The sequence below is a fragment of the Pogona vitticeps genome, chromosome 9 (genome assembly GCF_051106095.1).
Source record: "Pogona vitticeps strain Pit_001003342236 chromosome 9, PviZW2.1, whole genome shotgun sequence".
Classification (NCBI taxonomy): domain Eukaryota; kingdom Metazoa; phylum Chordata; class Lepidosauria; order Squamata; family Agamidae; genus Pogona; species Pogona vitticeps.
Window position 1 is genome coordinate 7,277,729 of NC_135791.1, and position 17,808 is coordinate 7,295,536.

Here is a 17,808-nt window from a genome sequence, read left to right on the forward strand (position 1 = left end):
GACTCCACTGCCAAATATCTAAAGCAGTGAGCTATCCAGCCAACTTGATGTTAAATTTAGTCAATGCCATATTAAACGGTAGCATCTTTTCCTATTCCTATAAGTGATACTCAGGCCACACCCTGTGCTAATTTGGGATTGAAGATTTTGTCTTTCTACACACACAATACACTTTATATTTTCTTGCCAAGGGGAGGGGCATGCAGAGGATGCCAAAATGAACATGCTGGTTGGATGCCCAATGACCTAATGTCTGGGACAAGCCTCTACACGCAGCTGGGCTTGGCAAAAATGAAACAGGAAACCAACCTCTTCCATGCCACAAAAACTGAAGTTGGGAAAAACGGGGGGGGGGGGATCAAGCTGCTATTGTAACTGTGAGACAGCCAAAGAGCTCGAGGCCCTCCCATCTTGTTGGGACTACTACTTCCAGCATGCCTTACCATTAACAGCTGATTGGAGAGGCATTCCAGGAACAGCTGGAGGGACACTTTTTGCCCACCCTGATCTAGTTTGACCGTCAATGGTTCTCAGTGGGAGGTATGCCGAATTAATATGACCAAGAGGCAGGGATTTCAGAGACTACAAACTCACTCTGTCTGAATCCTTTTGTTGATGTCTATATGTGCAAGTTACTTCCTGTCTAACCCATGGCAAGTAGAGTAACTGCTCCTGCAGTTATGACACATGTGTTGGGAAAAGTAAGGGAAACCTGCTCAGACCAGCTCAGCTGTCCATGAACCTGAAGCCTGGGCCATTAACCTGGGGAATGGGGCTAGTTTGTTGTTATGTGCCATCAAGTTACCTCCAACTCATGGGAACCCTATGAATGAGCGCTCTCCAAAATGTCCCATCCTCAGCTGCTCTGCTCAGTTCTTGCAGATTCAAACCTGTGGGATCTTTAAGGGAGTCCGTCTGTCTCATGTTTGGTCTTCCTCGCGGGCTGGATGGCTGGCTTGCTTCAAATCACAGAATCATGACGTTGTAAAGGGTCTCTAAGGCCATCGGGTCCAACCCCCTGCTCAATGCAGGAATACAAATCAAAGGATATCTGCCAGGTGTTTGCCTACATTTCTCTTTAATGCCTCCAGTGTTGGAGCACTCGTCACCTCTCCAGATAATTGATTCCATTGCTGTACTGCTCTTAGGAAGTTTTTCCTGATATTCAACCAAAATCTACTTCCTGTAACTTCAGCACACTCTTCATTATTTGTTCTAGTTATATCCTTTCTCCCAACAAGCCTGAGGTGACAGATGTATTTAATGTCTCTTCCACACTCTCCCATTGCTAATCCCAGTTAGCTAGATTTGCACTAAGTACACTTATATGTGCCACAGAGGCATGCATCAAATATACAGTCATTAGAAGGTTACCTGAAAAGAGCCAGCAGGAAACCCTAAGAACTCAGGCTTGAAAGACACCTCACAGACAAAACACAAGGTTTCTTCTCTTCTAGTACTAGTCTTTTGTTTGACTTCTCCACATCACCCATCCAAGATATCTTTTTCAGATTTTATTTTCCCAACATAAAACTTACAAATATGTAAAATACACCATTCATATATATATGCTAAAAGAAATGTATTATTATACAAAAGGCTTGTAGGCTATATATATAGCCTTTTGTATAATAATACATTTCTTTTAGCAATATCTTCTCCATATTATTCATTTTGGTCATTTACTTTCTATTTATTACAAAGTTTTTGTTTTCTACCATTCATAGAATAGGTTCCAGCTTTCGTACTAAGTTGATTTTTCTTGCCCTTTTAGTCTCTTTGTTAGTCTGTCCATTTCTGCACACTGTAATATTTTTTAATAATCAATTTGTCTTTTGGCGGGTCTCCCTCTTTCCATACCTGTGCCCATGCTAATCTAGCAGCGGTCAGGACATGTGATATTATATAATAACTTTGCTTATTTATATTATTTGGCATTAATCCCAATAAGAACATTTCTGGTTTAAATTGTATTTCTTGCTTAGTCATTTGTTTAATCCATGTATGAATTTTGACCCAATATTTCTTTGCGATATCACATGTCCACCATGTGTGATAATAAGTTCCTTCTTGGTTTTTGCATTGCCAGCACTTATTAGAGATGTTGGCAGAAATTTTTGCAAGTCTGGATGGAGGGAGATGCCATCTATAAAACATTTTGTATAGATTTTCTTAATAAGACGTTGCTAATGTTAATTTAAGATTTTTGGTCCACATTTGTTGCCATTTCTCAAGCTCTACCTATACTATATCCAAAAATATTTGACCATTTTACCATTGTCTCTTTAACCTCTTCATCTTGGGTGTCCCATTGCAATAAAAATGTATATACTTTTTGAATTTGTTTTTTTCTGTAGCGAGTAATATTTTATCAAGTGCTATGTATTCTCTATAAAATCCTCGTGTTTTGTTGTCGTGATTATAGATTGATTGTAGTTGTAGTTGGGGCCACCATGAAAAAGTCAGTCCTTGACTCTCTAATTGATCTTTTGTCTTTAATAGTCCTTCCTCATTTAAAAGCTCATTATATGTCGTTATTTTCTCAAAATTTTATAGATTTTGGTGAGTGAAAGCTGCCATCAATGAAACATCCACAGATATCTGTGGATACTGTTGTGCATCCTATCAAAATCAAGCTTGAGGTATTTCCTGATAAGCAGTATATGTGACAAAAACAAAAGTACAGTGGCATTTTAAGGACTAAGATTTATTTCATTGTGAGCTTTTACGGATTACAGGTCAGTTCCTTCCATCCTTTGTCATATGGCATTCTGTAAGCATATTCTTCAGCTTTTGTTTTTGCTTTGACCAGGGACCCTTTCATGCAGTGGTTGCTATCCAGGGAGCCACAGGGACAAATGGCCAGGAACAGCAACACGCTTCGTAAGAGGTCTTTTTAGAATTTGGATCTATTTAGTTTGGCACCTCTGAGCAAATGTGCAATATATAAAGTGCTTTAAAACCCCTCCTTCTGAGCTCCTCTGGGACCATGTTGTTTGCTAGAGGCCACATACCGTATTTTTCGCTCCATAAGACGCACCTCTCCATAAGACGCACCAAATTTTTAGGCGAAGAAAACAGGAAAAATAATCTGGGAATTTCGCTCCATAAGACGCATACATTTCCCCCCAATGTTTTTTTGGAAAAAAAGTGTGTCTTATGGTGCGAAAAATACGGTAGGTTGGCTTTTTTCTCCAGAGCCACACTGGGTAATCAAACTCCCAACCCTGGGCTCTGCACCAGTGTTAAACACAGTTTTAAGCCCATCTATGTCTGGGGAATCATTACTCCCCCAGTGTTCTGGAACATACTGACAAGGCCATTCTGTTCTAGTCTGAAGAAGTAAGCTTGGCCACGAAAGCTCCCATTAAATTATATAGCAGTTCGTCTTCAAGGTACCACAATGTTTTTGTCTTCTTTATTTTTATTTTTTATTTTTCTTGCTCTCTATCCTAGATCACTGGTTCTTAACCTTGGATTACTCAGGAGTTTTGGACTGCAACTCCCAGAAGCCTTCACCACCAGCTGTCCTGACTGGGGTTTCTGGGAGTTGCAGTTCAAAAGCATCCGAGTAACAAAGGTTAAGAACCACTGTCCTAGATGATTGCTAGTTTCCCTGGGAGTCGTGTATTTCAAAACTCCTGGCATAGAGATTGCCAGCAAGTGTATATAAATGCTGCTGTTGAGCCAGGGTTGCTATTGTGCCTCCGAATTACACACAGCTTGAGAAGCTTTCATGCAGTGGTTGCTTTCCATAGGGAGCCAGACTGATGCATGGCAGCCTATTGTTTCCTTGAATCTTAAAATGAGACCACCATAAAGAAATCATTGTCTTTAGGCTTTTGTGTTGAGAGCCAGCCCCCAGTGAGAGATTGTACGCTTGGGAAAGGAGGTAAGCAGCCAGATCTATCTCCAACTGCCACAACCTCATGTTGTTCTGCCCGGAATCATTTATTAGGGAAATGTTTACCTTAAAATTGGAGCAGGCTGAGGCATAGTAATCCAGGTCTCTTGACAAACCCCCTTAGAACTCCCACTGTGCTAGTGTCTTTAGTAATTGGTGCTATATTGCAGCTCTCCCTGCTTAACATGGACCAGGGCACTCATGTTGTTACCAAATAAGTTTCGAAATCCTTATTGGGTAATGCTTTAGCAGGCCAAGCAAATTAGGCACTTGCCATGCTGACTGATATTGCAGTCCAAAAAACCTGAACTTGTCCAACCAGCGGCTTAAAAAGAGTTCGCTGTGTGCACCAGAGCCATAGCTGTAGGGTAAAGCACATGCTTTGCAAAGAAAAGAAAACTGATTTTCATGCAGGACAGGAAAGGCGCATCAGATGGCCGCAGGCGGCTTTCTCTGGGACCAAGAACATTTGCACAAATGTTATTGATTCCATCATTCATTTTGAGGCTAGGATGTGCATTTCCTTGGGGCAACCAGATAATCTGCAGGGCTGTATGTAAACATGCTTGTATTTATTTATTTATTTTTATCGTGTTTTAATATGGTTGCTTATAAAAAGGTAAAGGTAAAGGTTCCCCTTGACAATTTTTGTCCAGTCATGTTCGACTCTAGGGGGCGGTGCTCATCCCCGTTTCCAAGCCATAGAGCCAGCGTTTTGTCCAAAGACAAACTTCCGTGGTCACATGGCCAGTGCGACTTAGACACGGAACGCTGTCCCTATTTATCTACTTGCATTTGCATGCTTTCGAACCGCTAGGTTGGCGGGAGCTGGGACAAGCGACGGGAGCTCACTCCGTCGCGTGGATTCGATCTTACGACTGCTCGTCTTCTGACCCTGCAGCACAGGCTTCTGCGGTTTAGCCCACAGCGCCACCACGTCCCTTTTATGGTTGCTTATACTTGACTTTATTTTATTTTTGGTTTTGCAAGGAAAATACCTTCACATTAAAATACAGTGGTGCCTCACTTGACGAGGATAATTTGTTCCGTTGAAATCTCTGTTAATCGAAATCCTCGTCAAGCGAAATGAAAAAGCCCATTGAAATGCATTGAAACCGGTTCAATGTGTTCCAATGGGCTAAACACCTCAGCATCCAGTGAAGATCCTCCATAGGGCAGCCATTTTCGGTGCCTGTAAAGCAAGGAATCCATCCTGAAAACACAGGGGGGAGCCATTTTGCATAGCGGGAGGCCATTTTAGAGCCGCCGATCAGCTGTTTCAAAATCATCGTTTAGCGAAAAATTGGCTCCCGAAGCAGGGAATCGATCATCGTTAAGCAAATTTTTACCATTAAAACATCGTTTTGCGATCACAAAAACTTCATCAAGCGGTCTCATTGTTTAACGAGGTAATCGTTAAGCGAGGCACCACTGTACTTGTGTGTACCCCCTATCATCAACATTGACCTATCTGGACCTGTGTCAGTTGCCATTCCCCATCTGTATGTGTCCAGAGCCTAGGAGGCTGTTTCCAATTACAATAATACCAGGGACTCAATATATTCTTTCTCCCTGCCCCCATCCCCATTTAAATTATTCTGAAGTCTGGATTCTCAGCTGCAGACAGCAAAAACAAGAGAAGCAGATCTCTTTTTAGACTAGGTCATGGCTGTCTAGCTTGCCTTGAGGCCTGGATAAGCTAACAAAGACATGCAATTGCAGCTTGTGGGTTTTAATTTTTTTTAAAAAAAAATCTTGTTTTCTTGTTTTTGCGTGCATTTGTTTTAGGATAAATGAAGAATTAAATAGGGCCCACACACTAAACAATTAAGCACGGGCACCGCTTTAGTCAGACAAAATGTTTGTTGCCAACCAAATCTTGCAGACCTAATAATAATAAACTGTGGGTAGAATGAAAATCCAGATTATAAATGAGCTGTACGTACCATGTTTCCCAGAAAATAAGACAGGGTCTTACATTAATTTTTGCTCCAAAAATGCATTAGGGCTTATTTTCAGGGGATTTTCATTTTTTCCATGGACAACAATCTACATTTATTCAAATACAGTCATGTCATCTTCTAGTTGCTGTACAAGGGTGGAGGGTGGGGTTTCACTTAACTAATTGAGCCAGAGCTTTTTAATGACCCATTTAAAGAATACAGAATAAAGAACTAGATTCTATTTTCTACATCCTGAGACTTCGTCTCTCATTTATAATCTGGACTTCCGTGGATGAACCAGTTCCTTTCATTTATTTTATTTGATTTATTTAACTTAGATGCCGCCCACACTACCCAAAGGTCTCTGGGCAGCTTATAACCATTTTGTTTTGTATAGAATGAAAAAAAGAGAAAGGCAAGGCAACGCAAAGGGTGCTGTTTATATACTGCCCTATAGTACGTAAAGCACTCTCTAGGTGGTTTACAATTTAATTATGCAGGCTGCATATTGCTCCCCTCTCCTAGCAAGCTGGGTACTCAGTTTACCCGCCTCAAATGGATGGAAGATTGAGGCAAGCTCAAGCCAGCTACCTGAGCACAGGATTGAACTGAGATACAGTACTGTATTGACCAGAGTACTGCGCCATGAGGCCCTAAAGTCCTGCGATACCTTAAAACCAGGGAAGGCAAAGTTTAGCCTGGGACTGCTCCTCAAAGGAATCCACTATTCACTTTTAGGTGGATCACAACACACACACACCCCAGCACCATTAGTTCCCCTCAGTTCTCCATTTTTCAGAACTAGAAGGCGATTTCTAGTGACTGCCAGTTTCATTTTCTGGCTAATTTTCAGCACATTTTGTGGCATCTGGAAGGTTCTGGAGCAGCAAATTGACCCCCTTGACCTCCAAAACACTTGGCCACCTCTCAGTTAAAGACTTAAGAACAAATATCACAACATCAATGTCAGGTCTGGGCCCAAACTCTTCTTTAATTCCCTTCCTCATTTCCCCCATGCAGGCTGTGGACATGTGTACCCTGAGGGGTTGAAAGAAAGCCTGTCTTTTCATAGCAGACATTCCTCTCCATGAGGGAGAGTGTTTTGTTGCTTGCATGGGACTTGAGAGAGAGAGAGAGAGAGAGTTCCTAACTTTTTAAAATATAAAAATCCATGTTCTTGGACTAAAACTCCCAGAAGCCTTCACCACCAGCTATGCTGGCAAGATTGCTGGGAATTGTACAGTACTCTAGTCTTATTCAAATACAGTCATGTCATCTTCTGGTTACTGCACAGGGGTGGAGGGCGGGATTTCACTTCACTAGGGCTTATTTTTGAGGTAGAGCTTATATTGCAAGCATCCTGAAGTATCTTACTAGGGCTTATTTTCAGGTTAGGTCTTATTTTTGGAGAAACAGGGTAGGAAATCTACCGTACTGTGAGCTGGCCAGCAATATTAATGTTCCTCAGGAATATTCCTATGGGGTGGGGGACTGAAAAACAAAATGGAGGTGATTGGGACTTGGTTTCCGGTTCCTCTCCTTAAGTGCCTGAAATGGCACGACACTAAATGTAGGCTTGAAGTAGCTAATCTACAAATCGCATGGTCTGTGTGCGAGAAGAAGTGGTTGTGTGATGTAATCCTTCAGCACCCATAGGCCTCTCTCTCTCTCTCTCTCTCTCTCAATCCTCTCTCCCTCTCCAAGTTGCTCTTCCCGTCCCCAACTGCCAGGAGCATATTGTCTGAGGCGTTGGGGACCCTTGTCTTCCTCCCAGCTGCAGCTTTGACCATCCAGCCCGCTCACAAGTGCGCAGACAATGGCAGAATTCAAATAAACAAAAGTGTCTGTTTTCACCGCAGCGTTTCAAGTGACGTCACAAGCCAGGCTTACCACCAGGCGTGCACGACTCATGCCGGGAGGCTGTGGTGTTTTTTTGTTTTTAAACAGTTTTCTCCTCAGGGGACCACCTCACAATGTTAATGGCAGGGAACCTTTGTCAGATAGTGTGGTTATCACTGAAATTTTTGAGAGACTTTGTCTTTGTTTGAAGGCATTCTCTACTAGGCCTCTGCTTTCTCTTTCCACTGGATTGTGTGCTCCCTCTTTGCCACCACAGGTCTCTTAGAACGTTTTCCTTTCTCTAAACACTGTGTGGCTTTCTCCATATGGAAGCTGACCAAGTTGCCTGTTCGACACTGGCAATGAGACAGGGCGCTCTGCCACACCTGAGGGAGCAGGCTAGTCTTATGACAACAATTATAATGTCCCATCAAGTCAATTCTAGCTTATGGTGGCTCTTTCTAGGGTTTTCCAGGTGGAGAAGACTCAGAAGTGGTTTCCTGGGACAATGCAACTTGCCCAAGCTGGCTCTTTTCCCTAGTGGGGAATCAAACTGCCAACCGCTGGCTCCACAGCCATTTGGAAACTGACTAAACTGACAGCTGGAGGCTGGCAATGGGGCAGAGCAGGCCAGTCTAGGGAATGGGAAAAGCTTTATGTGGGAGGGTCTCATATAGATCACCAAACTAGAGGACCCTGACTAGGCTAATTTATATTTAGAGGTATAAATTTACCAATCATTTTGTGATAATTTCAAGAAGATTACAATGCACAACAAGACAAGCAGGAGGGGGACGTTTTTTTGGCTGAAACCCAGCCTAAGATCCGCTCTTCCTCCAGCCTGGAGGACAGTCATTCATAATGGCAGTCATTCAAAGGGTAGATGCAGAAAGAGAGAGAGCAACTCCCCAAATTTTACTGCAACTCATGCCATTTGCATGACGATATTAGCCTTGTCCTGCATCTTCTTATGCTGGTGCATGAATTATGAACTAGAACAGACCACTTAGGGATAGCGACACTTGCAATGTGAGATCTTCCACAGAAACCAGAGACCAGTATTGTTTTACATTAGGGATTGCTACAGAAGAGAAAGCTACGTTTGGTTGGTTCTGCTCCTCCATCAACATAACATGCCGAAGCTCAGCTTCAGGTGCCCATAAGACAGATTCTTTCACAAAGCAGTTGTATGTGTGGGGGGGGGGGGCTCCTGGAGTTTTGTCTTTTAGTCTGGATGCCCCAGTTTTGGCAGTGTCTAGGAGAGCATTTGCACAGTTAAGGCTAATGCGCCAGCTGAACTCATTCCTGAAGAGGTCTCCTCTGGCCACAGTGACACATGCCCTAGTCACTTCCAGGCTGAATGGGTGTAACCCACTCTACATGCGTTTGCCTGTGTAAAATGTCAGGAAACTTCAGTAGGTCCAAAGTGTGGCAGCTAGATTGCTAACTGGGGCTGTCCACAGGGATCACATAAGCCCCCTGTTACAGCAGCTCCACTGGCTTCCAATCCGTTTCCAGAATGAATTCAAGATATTGCTCCTGGCCTATAAAGCACTAAAACAGCTTGAATCCAAGCTATCTCAATGACCACCTCTCCCTTTATGAGCCTGGAGATGATCAGGAGAGGACTTCCTCTCAGTCCTGCCACCTTCACTGATGTATTTGGTGGGCACAAGGGAAAGGGCCTTCTCTGTTGCCTTTCCCAGACTTTGGAACTCCCTCCCACTGGAGACCAGGCTGGCCCCATCTTGGCTGTCCTATTGCAGGCAGGCAAAGATCTTTCTCTTCAGGCAAAGTTTTTCTGATTGACTGGCAGTTTTAAATGGATTGTTGTGCTTTACTGTTTTGAATGTGTTTTGGTGCTGGTAATGTTATTTGTATGGTATTTGTTTGTTCCTTTTGTATCTCTATACTCACCATTGTGAGCATTAAATACTGTTTTATCTCAAATAAATAAATAAATAAATAAATAAAGCATAGCACTTGGAAGAAGCTCTTGCTGCTAGTTCTGGTGTTTTATCAGAGACAACCACCTCCAAACCTCTCCCAGCCTTTGGGGTTACTTCTATTAAATCTGTCTTCTGGCCAGTGCCATGTTGATCCTGCTGGTATTTTTTAAAATAACATAAACCCCACAGTATTAAATACATGATGAGAAGAACCACCTTGATAAAACTACTCTCGCGTAGTCTCCTGGCACATGGGCCTAATGTTTGATTGCTATGTAAAACAATTAAAACCAAATGGGAAAAAATAACAAGGAGAATTTATGTTGGACAAAACAAAAGGAATTTATTTTGAAATGACAGACATGTAGGGAGGAGGAAAAGAAAATCTCTGGATACTTAAACAGCAGCAAAAAAAGCCTTCAATGTTGCATTTCTTGTACTGTATCACACTATACTAGGGCAAAAGCCAACTGCCTCAGAACCCAACTGTCAAACCGAATTAACTGCCATTTCTCACTCGTCTCCTCCCCTATTCATTCTCAGCAACTGATCAGCATTGAGCACCATACCTAAATGCTCTAATACCCATCTGCAGATCATCCCCATGCATGTAATTCATTCAACCATTGTGTGTAGCCATACAGACAACAACACACCAATATTACAAATGATAAGAGTCTCTTTTTTTTATTTTCAAAGAAGACTGCCCTCATCGCATTCATTCACCATTTAAGCAGGGTGGTTGAGAGGCGGTAAACAGTTAAAGTTGAGCAGAAACACAACGTTGATTCCAAAGCAACGAAGAAAGTTTATGTTTTCAGAAAAAGGGGGAAGTTAATAGAGTTAGGGTGTTCCTTCCCCCCCCCCAAAGTAGATTCACTTCTGGCATTTTGGTGCACAGATACGAACCCCCCCCCCCCCTTTTGCCTTGCTCTACTTATGGATCTGTGAATCACTACTCCTGAAGGCTTTGAGGAGTGATTCCCTCCCTCGCCTTTTTAGCCCACTGAGGAGAAGAATTTAGGGATGGCAGGCAGTGAGGAAGTCTGATGGGACCTCAGGCCCTGGGAAAAAGCTTTGAGGCTTTTTCTTGTACTGTATCACACTATACTAGGACAAAAGCCAACTGCCTCAGAACCCAACTGTCAAACCGAATTGCCAATGGCTTCAAAACAAGGTTCCCACCCCAGAAGTGTTCATCTGTTCCCTGTGCTTAGAGAACTCAGCAATCTCTGAACAGCCATTTGCCTGCCTCTTGTGCAGGTCTCCATTAAGATAATAAGGTCTCAGAAACGCGACTTAGAAAAATGGATCCCAGTCACAAGTCAAGTCCGAGTCAGTGAATAAAAAGGACGCAGTAAGGGGGAGGGAAACCATCTCCCAAAGCATCCTGGCTTAGCGGAGTTGCCAAGGCAGCCATCCATCAGGCCAACCCAACGGGGAAGGTGGTGTCTTTATTGAAACCTCCACCTCTCCACTGGTGGCTGCCTTCCAAGATGGATTCCTCTAGCGAGGTTGCTGCACTGGAACTTTGTGGAGCTTCCTCCTCTTCCTCAGGCCTCTTGGTCTGGTGGGAACGTTTCGGTCTTCTGGAGGGAGAAAAGGAGGGAGAGATCAAAGGGGCTGGTTGGGGGGTGAGGGTTAAGGCAAGGCTGATCCAAACTCTCTGCCCCACTCCCATGCTGAAGACCTCCCTCAGCACCCCCCCACACACATACCTCTCCCCATTTTTTTCTTTTCAAGAGGGAATTGAGACTCAGACCCGAAGACTCTTAACTTAGATTTGGAACTCAGATCTCAAGGCTGTCCAAAATTGCTGCAAAATGTCTGGGTCATTAAATGGCTCTACAGTTGCCAGCAGGCCCAGAAGGCAGCCAAGGAGTCCATGGTGTGAGCAAAAAAAGAGAGAGACCTGGCTTCAAAGGCAGTTCTTAACACACGGAAGGCCAGGTGGACCAGCTGGGCCCATAAGCTTCTCTGGACCAGCTGGACTTATGTGAGGGCCGAACTCTTGTTTGAGGCTGATGGCAATGCTTCCATTTTGGGAAAACGAGCAAGGGGGAAAAGGTCTGATGCCTGTTGCCAGAGAGATCTTTCAGAGATGGATCTTTTCTGTAGCAAGGACGCTCTCCAAAAGACCCCACCAAGGAATTGCTCTAGAGCAGATCGGGTTAGACCCACAAGAGCACTAAGCCAGGCCACCATTTTGGAGGCCAATTTGTGGTCTGTGACAAAGAAGCAGGCATTGGTTCTTAGCTGTTCCCACTCCTGTGTACTATCAGTAAGGCACCAGAGACCAAGAGTGGGTCACTGTGTGCCTCCAAATGTTTTAGTAAAGACTGGATGTTCTCCGGCTGTGTTCCTTTTTGTATGCTAGCATGTGTAGAAATCCAAAAGAACTGATAGACTGCACTACCAGAAAGTGTGCTTGCATGTGTTGTTCCTAGTGAAGGAGAAAGCTGGCTATCAAATGTGTCTTTCTCTGCTAGCACAGATCTGAGAGTAAGAATCCTTTTGTGGCACCTGGGTGTAAACTGAACCCTAGAACTTAAAATTTGTAAAGTTTTTGTTTTGTTTTGGATTGTAATGCTCCAAATCCCGGCTGATTTTGAGAACTGTTGTCCAAAAAAGATAACTTTTCCAAACTCTGGGTATAAGTACACCTCTTTGAGCTAAATTGAAACCGAGATGGTTTTCCCTTGATATTTTCCAGGTACAACTCAAGTGCTCTTTCAGCTTGCCCTGAGAAAGTCGGATGAAACGGCTTCCACTGAGGGGGGGGATCAAATGCTTAGAAAAGTGACTTTCTGAACTGCTAGAACCTCCTAGCCTAAACTAACATTGAATACCACATGTATGTACATATATACATACAGCCTGTGTGGCTTTGGGCAAGCTGCACAGTCCCAGGGCCGCCCCCCAGAAGAAGTGAATTGAAATCTACATATTTCAGACTATTTTTTAATCTGGAAAACCCTGAAATGGGTTGCTGTAAAGTCAGAATTGACTTGACAGCGCATGTTATGTATATGTGTATATACTATATATTTTATTCTTTGCCTAAATTGCACTGTGCAGTGTTCTAAATTATACTACTCAAATCTGAAATGCTACAATAGGCTTATTTTTGGAAAACCTGGATAAGTAAAATTGTATAGATTAGAAAGTACAGTAACATATTAGATGACATCAGACACACTGTATGCATTGTAAGAAGATCCCGTTGAGATGACACAGCTACAGGTACACACAAGGCTAAGATAATCCTATGATTTGTTTAAGCTCAGGTTTTGGCCATGCTGTGCAGTGAAGGTTTTTAAAATGTGAACCCTGCTTTTGTATCCTGATTCGTGACACTTGAGTATACAGTGCTCCCTTGTGGTACACTTAGAAATAGGGAAACAGTCATGTTAACTAAAGAATGCACCTGCATTCTATAGAGCCAAGCAATGCACAGCATAGGCTATATGGTGCTTTTAAAAAAAGCTTTACCAATTCTTCTTAGGCATCCTTCAGTCTCGAGAGACTATGGTCACATGCTCTGCATGGAGGACTTGGAACAGCGTCTAGTGTGGCTAAGAAAGCCAATTCGAGATTGACAATCCTTTCCACACTGAAGACAAATGCAATATGTCCCCGGTCCAGCTCCCTGATTTGGCTGCTTTCGGGACTGCCTCTTGGCCTCAGCCCGCTGGACAAGGGTCTCTTCAAAATGGGAGAGGCCACGATGCACTGCCTGCCTCCAGGCTGAACGCTCCGATGTCAGGGTTTCCCATATGTTGAGATCCATTCCCAAAGCTTTCAGATCCCACTTGCAGATATTCTTGTATCGCAGCTGGGGTCTCCCCGTGGGGCGATTTCCCTGCACTCATTCTCCATACAGGAGATCTTTTGGAATCCAATCATCAGCCATTCTCACAACATGCCCAAGCCAACATAGACGTTGCTGTTTCAGTAATGCTTTAGTAAAAAAACAAAAACAAAATCATGTTCCTAGCCCTCATGACTGCAAACATCTGTTTGAAAGTGAGTGGACACGAAAAAGAGCAGAATCCAAAAGGGACTGGTGAATAGTGCATCCAGTATTGTCAAAGCCAATGAACTCACCAGTGGGTATATATAGTGCATCCCAATACAGGAGTGGCACTGGAGTTCACACCACCAGCACCAGAGACTGTTACAGCTGCCCTGGGAGTGAGAGGAACTGCTGAGCCAGGACTCCCTCTGCCATAAGGGTAGACCATCCCTTGCTAAGGAAAGCCAGTCCACTGGAACATGTGACACAAACTCAGCCCCAGCTGTCCATTGTGAGCACTGGAAGTATTAACTGGAGTCAGTGCAGATGGACTACAAGGAGACTGGGACGGAAAGGGGCCAAATAGGGGTGCCAGACCGCTTGACACTACAATAAAGAGTGTTCAACTTGACACACAGCCCGCTGAATTGATGGAGCGCATGGTGGAGGACATATTCCAGCCACCCTGCTCAGCAGGCAAGCACAGAGGGGATCACACTAGGGTATTCTGGGAGTTATAGTCCCACAAGATAACTTCCCCATCCCTGATCACTGTTCCCATTATCTGAGGTGAGGGAGATGAGAGTGGGTTCCTTTCAAATAAGGAAAAACCCAGGTTTCCAGGCTGTAGAGGGCTAGAACTCTGTCTGATCCACAATGAATGCAAACTCATGTTATTTCATCCTTTCAAATCCATGCAATACCAGAAACTATGCTGCTACTCAGAATTCGCAGGGAGGGTGTTGACTTCCCTGGGGGGCTTCAGGGGTCCTTTAGTTAAGCACACCATACCTTTCAAGATCTTCCTCTTCTTCTCCTGCCTCTGATGATTCCTGTGAACGAGAGGGAGGTTTTCAGCCTAAGGGTGCTTCTTTCCCCAAACCATGCCTGAGGTCAGAGAGTAGGGCTAGCCCAGACTGTTTGATTTCTACACATCTCCTTCTGTTGTATTATTATTATTTTTAGCTTTTCAAATTAACTTCAGGAAAGTGCTGCCATCCTTGGGTGGCTTCAGGGGTCACCAGACCATACCTCGCAGGATCTTCCTCTGGCTCTCCTGTGTCTGATGATTCCTGTGAACGAGAGCGAGGTTTTCAGCCTAAGGTGGCCTCGCTAGCCAAAGCATACCTGAGGTCAGAGAGCAGGGCTAGCCCAGCCTACAGCAAGCAGAGGCCAGGCAGGGCCATCCCCGCCAGGAGAGGGTGAGGTCAGGACATGGATGAAAGATATAGGATGCCTCGGGAGGTAGGGGGATCCGGGCCTTTCCTTGCTTACCGTTGAAGAGAGAGATGTTCTGGCGATTTCCTCCAGTCGCTCCACCACACTAGAAGACAGAAGAAGCCACCATGAAGTGACAGGTGACGCTTGGAAAGCAGGAGTCCCAACCCTCTCAGCTCTTTTTTCGGGGCTGCTTCCTTGGCCTCCCAGTGACCTCAGTTCCCACTGGGGCACCCCCAACCAGGGAGCCCAACCATGAGCAGGGAGGAACCGAACACGCTGCCCATAGGCCAGAAGCCAGGACTCCTGCCTTGTCTGTTTGCCTGAACCTCAGGGACCCAAACCAAGAGAAAGGGGGTACCTCTCCAGGAGTGTTCTGACGGAGGCCTCTGACCCGATGCTGCTGACATCATCCAGAGAGTATTGTGGGCCTTACACTCTCTCTAGTCAGTATTTTTTCTGTTTCTTCATCTACGTTTGACGCCGGTCTTTTCCTAGCCATTGAGAACACCTGGGTTTCTTTATCTTGCTTCTCTGTTATGTTTTCCTTAAACACTGTCACTTTCTCCGTCTCTTTGGATAAGCAGCCTTCTTCAGTCATCAGAAAGACATCTATATTTTCCCTCACAACCATCAGCTCTTCTTCTCATCTCCCTCGGTCGTTTCTGACGGGTTTTACTGCCTTTCCCTTTCGTGGCTTTCTCGCGTCATCCCTGTCTCCTCCGTGTGATCACCTGCATGTCTCTGTCTCTGTCTCTGTCTCTTTCCTTTGATCACTTCCTATTTCCCATTCTGATCCTACTGTTTCCCTTGCTTGTTCCTTCCCTTCTGTTTGCTTTACACTAGACGCTTGAGGGGACGGCTCACTCTCTGTCTCATCAGTAGCCACTATCTCACACGCTCTTGCATGAGAAGACCTAGTGGGCGTGGGGTGGGGGGCTTAGGAGATTTTGGGCCGGGGGCTGCCTAGCCTCTCAGGGAGGGGGGTTTCCAGAGCCTGGGAGATCAGCTCCCCAAAAGGCTCCCGTCCTCTGCTAGTCTGGCTCTTGTGGGCGCCGGACCGAGAGAAAGCCTCTCCCTGCCATGACGAGGGATGGCTCTTGGCCTCTGCCTACTCCTGAGGAATCCCATCTTCCTTGCTGGAGAGCCCCTCACATGGCTCAACTCCAGGGTCACTGAGCAGATCCCAGGGAGGAATCCACTAGATTTCCCCTTTTGCACGAGTGTGAATGAGCACGGTTTTCAGAAAGAGCGAGGGCTTAAACCAAACCGCCCATCCGGGCCACTGAATCCACGGGACTTGGGTTGACTCCCCCTCCGTCCGGGGAGGGCTTTGGTAGGTCTCCTCTCCTCTCCTCTCGCTGTACCCAGCAATAGGACTAAGGCCCCCCTCCCCGCCTGTCTGCCCGTGTGTGGATTTCAGGGGGATCGAGAGAGCCTCCGAGGGGGAGGTTGGGCAGCTCTCGGCCTCTCCCTGCCAAGCCAGGGCGGGCCGAGCCCGGCAGAGGTCCAAGGGGCCAAGAGGAACTGCACGGTGTGGGCCCCTCAGAAGCCCTCTGGTCCCCCCCCCCGTGTCCACCTCAGTCCTTCCCCTTCGGGAAGGGTCTGCCATTACCTGGGGGGGGGCTTCAGGGGTCCTTCGGCGAAGCACAACCCACCTCTCTGGATCTTCCCAGGCCTTTCATTCTGTGGTATTTCCTGAGATCTGTGAACGAGAGCGAGGTTGTTAGCCTAAGCGGCCTCGCTCCCCAAACCATACTTGAGGTCAGAAAGCAGGGCTAGCCCAGCCTCCGGCAAGCAGAGGGTGAGGTCAGGACCTGGATGAAAGATATAGGATGCCTCGGGAGGTAGGGGGATCCGGGCCTTTCCTTGCTTACCGTGAGGGAGTAATACATTGTAGTCCGTGTCATTATTTCCACCGGCTCCATTTCGCTAGAAGACAGAAGGAGCCGCCATGAAATGACAGGCGGCGCTCGGAAGGCAGGAGTCCCAACCCTCTCGGCTCCCCATCTCGGGGCTGCTTCCTTGGCCTCCCAGTGACCTCAGTTCCCACTGGGGTACCCCCAACCAGGGAGCCCAACCCTGAGCAGGGAGGAACCGAACACGCTGCCCATAGGCCAGAAGCCAGCCCTCCTGCCTTGTCCGTTTGGCTGACCCGCAGGGACCCAAACCTAGAGAAAGGGGTTACCTCTGCAGAAGTGCTTGGACAGAGTCCTCTGACCCGGTGCTGCTGTCATCGTCCAGAGGGGAGTCGCTCACAGTGGGGACGTCCTGCAATCAGAGTCAGCTGTCAGTTCATTGAAAGCCAAAACCTTCCCTCTCCTGAACTCACCCACACTCTATTTGCAGAACTGGGAATTTCTCAATGAAATTAAAGCAAAGGCGTGGGAAGGGGTTGGATTGGGGAAAAAATGGGAAACTAGAGGCTGAGCAGGGGGAAACGGGTTGGCTTTCTCCCCTTCAAGGACCTACCTGGGACTCCCACCACCAACTTAAAAAAAAGAGGGGGGGAGAAAATGACTGATTGTGAAGGGAATCAGTCTTTCAACTTCCTTCAGTTGAAAGGAAGGCCACCCTCTCCCACCCTCAACAGATGCCCATCGAAAGGATCCGCAGTCCTGGCTTACCCAGGCAAAGAAGGGCCCCTGGACGATGTCAGCAGCATCGAGGAGGGAATCTGCTGGAACGGCTGAGCTGTAAGAAAATGTTGGAAGGAGTAAGAATCCAAAAGGGGAGGCCTGCCTGGTGTATCAGGCTACCAGGTCTCCAGCCACCCCCTCCAAAGGGGGAGGTCAGTGGGCAGCCCCAGACGGAGAACCCGGAAAGCCCTCCCCTGCCCCCTCCTTCCTTCCCACACCAGGGAAATATACCATGGAAAGCCACGGCTCTCCTCGCTCTCCAGCTCCCTCATCACACTGGATTCCTGCAAATGAAATGAAA

At 45.9% G+C, this 17,808-nt stretch overlaps 1 long non-coding RNA gene across 2 annotated transcripts; it reads right to left on the bottom strand.

Annotated features, from left to right (window-relative positions):
• Positions 1-8,718: 8,718 nt before the first annotated feature.
• On the bottom strand, positions 8,719-17,545 carry LOC144584235 (uncharacterized). 2 transcript variants are annotated; one of them, XR_013538362.1, is made up of 6 exons: positions 17,496-17,545; positions 17,057-17,139; positions 16,746-16,800; positions 14,683-14,723; positions 14,443-14,483; positions 8,719-11,224 (listed from the first exon to the last, which is right to left on the bottom strand). It is a non-coding gene; the product is annotated as an uncharacterized LOC144584235 (long non-coding RNA). The 2 variants fall into 2 exon arrangements; XR_013538361.1 differs by lacking the exons at positions 16,746-16,800; positions 17,057-17,139; positions 17,496-17,545 and adding an exon at positions 14,926-15,062.
• Positions 17,546-17,808: the final 263 nt, after the last annotated feature.